The sequence below is a fragment of the Rhamphochromis sp. 'chilingali' genome (genome assembly GCF_963969265.1).
Source record: "Rhamphochromis sp. 'chilingali' genome assembly, chromosome: 2".
Classification (NCBI taxonomy): Eukaryota; Metazoa; Chordata; class Actinopteri; order Cichliformes; family Cichlidae; genus Rhamphochromis; species Rhamphochromis sp. 'chilingali'.
In genome coordinates this window covers 15113872-15119951 of record NC_137930.1, presented here as the reverse complement: position 1 = coordinate 15119951, position 6080 = coordinate 15113872, and positions in this window count along the sequence as shown.

Sequence of the window (6080 nt, the reverse complement as noted above, 5' to 3'; positions counted from 1 at the left end):
AAATTGTCCTTTTTTATGTAAATCTACTTCATGGGACATACATTACATCCAGGAAGTGGTCATACATGCAAACCAATGCCAAGAGTTTCTTTGGTGTTAATACCAAAGAAGGTTTGGAGCTCTTCAGTTACTGAGTCAACAGACTGCAGGAGACATTTACGGACTGTGCACCTCAGTGCTTATAATACCACTTTACACCTGATCGTGGAATATCGGGGGGAAGAAAGTTCATGAATAGACTTGTTGCAATGATGGCTTCCTGTTACAGTGCCACACTCAAATTCACTGAGCACTTCAGCGTGATCCCTTATTTCACAAATGGCGCTGGGCAGTATGCATCTGAGGCAATGAGACTGAAAACACCCAAATTCAAAAATTAAAAGTGTGGCCCAGTACTTTTTGTCCATATGTTGTGTGATGTGCTATACTTCCTGCAAAGCTCACATTGTCAGTGTCAGTGTTGGAGTCAAGGCCTACACACATTTTGTCTGTAGTTTCTCAAGGTGAAACTTTTTCCTTACCCCTACTTTTTGAGCAACAACAAAAAACCTCACATTCAAGAATGCTTGTGCTGGACATTGAAATATGCCTAAATATCCATTGCCCAGCATTTATGTGTGGGGGAAAAACCTTGAGTCTTTTTAAAGCACACTGCTTTCATCTAAATTAAATTTGCGACAACTGATTTTTTTGGATGACTTGGGAACAGCACTAATATCAGCTGATTTCTTGATACATAAACTGTTTATTTCTACCAGTTTTATCACCAGCCGAGCTTCTGCCTTAATCATGCAATCAGTAGGTTTTCTTTACCTGGTTTCCAGTCTGTGACTAGGGTTAGGTGAAAACTAGCAGGTCGATTGCCATTAAACTTGGTAGGTAGGCATCTAATTTACACCCCGATCTAGCTCTATTACTCCTAACTCGTCCGGTGTGACTCGAGCAAGGCTGAAGTGGCAAATAGTTTAGCCATCTTATCGCAAAATAATTGACTAACGGTAAGTCAAGTTCATTTGTTGAGTGTCTGAATTCACGAGGATGCCCAAACTAGATGTCGTGGTTTTGATGAGCTATGATCAATGAGCTACGATCCAGAACTGCAGTCAGATTGGTACTACGAAGCCACGCTGTTTAAAAAACGTGCATAATGTGTCCCTAAAATGCAATTAGACAGCACCATATGCTGCTTCAACACACTTTTGGTTGACTGTTCTTCCCCCACAACAACCCTTTTATATAAAAAGTAATCCTGGTATGTTTTCTTATGTGTAACATAGATTATAGCAGGTTCATTTCTTAACGTGTTTTGAATACATAACACCATTTGTGTGAATGCATTTCTTCTCCACTGCTGTGTCTATAATGAGAAGGAGGACTGTAATAGATGAAGTTCATTTTCCAATCCTCCACACAGATGATGGGAACATAAACACAACATTCACAGTACAAACTTTCAGCTTTGATTGAACACAGTAACCACCCTCTGGCTGTTGCTGTTCATGCTGAAAGCTCTTAAAGAACACCACTGTATGTTTAGAGTGCAGTCCTTAATAATGCTAGCCTCTCTTACAAATATGAACGCTTTATTTGTCTTAATTCAATCTATATAACAGGCGTCAGGGGTTAAAGTCCACCATTAAATGATTAAACTAAGTTTGATGTTCTAATGTGCAGTATAACAAATAAGAAGTGATGCAAGGCCGCATGTCTCTGCTCTCCAAAGAATGTGGATCACATTTTTAGACAATTCTGTATCCAGAAGTCGCTGCTATGCATTTTTTTTCTTTTAAGTTTATAACAAAATCAAATCAGAAACAATTACAGGACACGGCAACAGTCATGCTGCAGTGACATAACAGCTCTTCTGTTGCTTTTCAAATAATCTGATCTCAGTCATCTTCACAAGGCTTACATCCTCTATTTCAGCTCCTTGTCACTTTTTTTTTTTTTGCTCATCCCTCATAAACAACAATTGAAACAATGCACAGCCGGCGTCACAAGATAAGTCACTGACGCTCAGGAAGGTTTCCCTTCCCTTTATTTATTTTTTTCGTTTTTTTCACCCGTAGGTCACTTCTCTTAAAAAGAAAAAAACAAACCTCATCTGTTGCATACGTACACCTACAGATATGCAATACAGTGCACAGGGCATTGCTCACTTCTTTATATTTTGCTTCTAAAAAGTTAGATTTTCTTTAATTTCTCATTTTAAAGTGATCCCTAGCTTTGAAGGTCTTACAAAGTTTTATTTTGGACACTGACTCACCGAGTCTTTGTACATGACCATTTTCAGAGCTGTTTTTTTTTTTTTTTTTTTTTGTTAAGCCACTTAACACTGACCTATGAGTCATTCAAGCATTTAAAAAGACACATAACTCAAGGGATGAATCAGTGTTGTATGTACACATAACAGACAACTGAGCAAAGAAACAACTGTAATTGTATTTTTAGGCACTTTGTTACAAAAGCACGTCACTTGCCTTGCAGTGCGTCCTCAAAAAATTTGAGGATGCACTTCACCTGATCCATCTACCAAAGCCTTATCAGAAAGGGTCTCAATGGAAAGGATGGCAGCCAAGAAGGTATTTTTAAGGAAGGGAAACAGGAAGAAAAATGTTGAAATTTTTGGTTGAAATCAATATGTACAGAGGAGATCAGGAGAGAGCAACAACAGTGGGTGTCTGCAGCCATCTGTTACACGGTGGAGGCTCTGTCATGGTTTGGACTGCTTTTCAGGATTTAGTTGAAATTGATGCAATTATGAACGCTGAAAATATTGTCAATTTTTAATCTACCATGTAATATCATCTGGAAAGCATCTGATTGGCTCCAACACACCTATTTCTGAAGACCAATTAAAGGCTGTGTTGAAAAATAAAGGTGGTCATACCAAATACTGACTTTTAAGCTCATTAGACTTGTACAAATGGTGTTTTTGCTTTATATCCTGTATGTTTATTTGTGTTTGCAGATGTTTTATCTGCTCCACCCATTTCCAATTTTCCTATAGCAAAATATAAAGAAATGAAGGGTAGCTCAAGACTTTTATGCGGTACTGTAAAAACAGAAGTGCTATATCACACTACTCCCACACAGGCTATGCAAATGATCCCTCAGCTGCACGTCTTTTTATCCAGCAAAGATCCCTTTCTGAAGAGGTCAGAGATTCTCCCTTAAATTCAAGATGACAAATTGGACAAGCTGTAAAGAAAAGAAAAGTTGTTTTTCCACAAGTTTGCTATGTGAACTAATCAACCCAGTAGCCATTAATACAGACTCGCTCAGGATAAGCTTGCAAATAACTCAATCACACACTTCCTGTTTTTCAGCACGTAGCCTGTGACCTCAGAAGGAGGAGCACAGGATGTGCTCCAAGTGGAAGATACAGATAGAGATTTCCTAGACAGTTTTAATTGAAACACATGTTGAACGTTGGGGGAGCAGATAAGTTGCATCTGTTGGACAACTGGATGAGTGTTATGCTGTTTGTTCCTGTTACTGTGATTGAGTTTCAAGTCCGATCAACTTCTAGAGAAAACTACACGGTTTATTTGATAGTTCGTGTTTATTTAATGTTTCTGTCTATACACAGTGAAATATGCTTCCATTTGGAGCTTTAAGTCTCACCACTTTTCAGCAGCTTCCTGTGAATAAACAACACAGCTGGGAGAGGACTGTGAATTCTGTATTTTTTTCTCAGATGGTCTGCCAGGCGTGAGAACTCATCTGTGACCAGATCGCTCAGTTTTTAATCAGCAGTTAATTTACCCAAGCGGTTTTTGTTTTTGTTTTTAAACCAAAAATCTCCTTTCGGCTCCCTACTTTCCTGTAAAATTCACGAGTGCGCCGTTGGTCACAAGACATTTAATTAGTCACTGTAATGTTTCAAAACACAGCAATCGGTCTGCTGGTGAATGAGAAGTGAGACACACGCCACACAGCATTCACTCTAAATGTCTCTAGAACTTGCCCAATCTTTCTTTCGTCACATGCCTGTCTGAGTGAGTGGAGGGCATGTGATTTATTTATACTAGTTGTTCGGCTCTGTTTCTTTATTTGTATGTGTTGCAAATTAACCCGGCAAGGTCTAATGTAGGTACGCCTCGATATCTTCTGCTCCCCCCCCCCCCCCCCCCCCTCCGCTCCCTAGACATCAGGCTTTAGACCACAGCCCCATTCCAGATAAGATGTTGTCAGCAGGAACCACATTTGAGAGGATGTTTATTGTTGTGATGTAGTCTGAATGGTGGAAAAATGTTATGTTGTCATTAAAAAGTAGCTGACTTTCTCCATAAACTGAAGCACTGTTTGGGTTTCTTTTCGCCTCATTGTATTACATCCCTGTTTCCATAATATATTACTCCATATCCTCGTATGGATTTGGATGCCAGTTGAACATTTCAAAGTCACACATGTTGATAGTTCACATTTTATTTCCATCAAACTTTCTTTTAACAGCTCTCTGGGAGCATGTAGGAACTCAGGACCTATTGACATAGTTCTGAAAAAAGAGTATTTTGTGTACTTTGTTTATTCTATGATTGTGCTGCTGTTTTTCAGACCGCTAAGATCATCTTTATTTTACGTGCCAAATGTTCTCAGGAGGGCAGCAGGGTTCTTTGAGTCCCGTCCATCATGCAGAACATGCTTTGGCTGAAATGAGCGAGATGATGGATAATAGCATATGCTGCTACAAAACCTGTATGTATCATTTCGTATTAACTCCGTATTAAATGTTTCCTTTACCTTATCTTTGCCTATATTTCCTTACTGCCTCACAAATGCTTGCTTTTAAACTACAAGCTGATAAAAAAAAAAACCTGATTGTCCATAGGAAGCAGTGTCCATGATATCTAAAAACTATTTCAAATTTTCACAGTCCACAGGACAGTTTTCGACATCAGCCTACTTAAAATAAGATGCTTAGAGAAGGCTCCAGCTCTTCTTGAGCTAACTTAATGTGTTTTATTTCTCTTCTTATATTACAGAGTTCTAATTTGCATTCTCAGACGCAGCATTTGTTCATTTCCACCACTGTTCCTGAGCCCATGCAGACTGCAGAGTCACCCAGAGCTATGCAGGTCTGCTTTTCAGCCTTTTCCCTCGCATTCAAGGATTTCTTTTCATTCTCTAAATCTTATGGTTGACTTTACATGACAAAAATTGCCACAAAACTATTTCAGTTTGATTTTATTTATATAGCAGACAACAGTCACCTCAAGGTGCTTTATATTGTAAGGTATAAAGCAACAATCAGATGACCCCCATAAGCAAGCAGTTGGCAACAGTGGGAAGGAAAAGCTCCCTTTTAACAGGAAGAACCAAGCTGGTGGGGGGCTGCGTGTGCAGGATTGAAGATACACTATGAAAGACATCAAGAGTTTAATAATAACTAACAATTAAATGCAAAGTGGTGTATGCACACATGGCAAAAAGAGGTGAGTAAGAATAAACTATTTGCTGGCCAAGTCTTTTGGTTAACCCCTCCCCAGCTTTACTTCTCAAAGATTCATCCTCTGTGGTATGCTCTTTTATTCCCAGTCATTTTACTAATTAGTTGGGGGGGGGGGGGGAATTCCACCAGATGTTTTCTTCAGCGTTCCATAACTTTTCCGAGCGTTGAGTCCTTATCCTATTATGATGTGCAAATAAATAATTACTAGTAAAATTTCCATGTGACAGTGCATCTGATCTTTTTGTAAACAACCGTTAAACTGTAGGTTTAATAGACCTTCTGATTAATCATCAGAAATAAGAGCGAGTCCACTTCAGTGCTCTGCACGCATGGAGGGTGTCACACTTTGGGATCACTCATTTCTTCACTTGAGTTCCAACTTGTTGCACATTAGCCGGTTGTTACTAGTGAGTTACACATTACATACCCAGGTTAATGTAGCTGGAGTGTGATGCCACTCCACGCTGATCAAAGTCTCGTGGCGTGATGATTTGCAGACTTCTGAGAAACTCCCTCTGCTTGCATGGAACAGTGTTACACACTTCACCCAGTAACAACACACGACCTTCAGCGAGCAACGCAGTGAAATGCGTTAAAATGTTGCTGTTTTGCTTTGCTTTGCAAA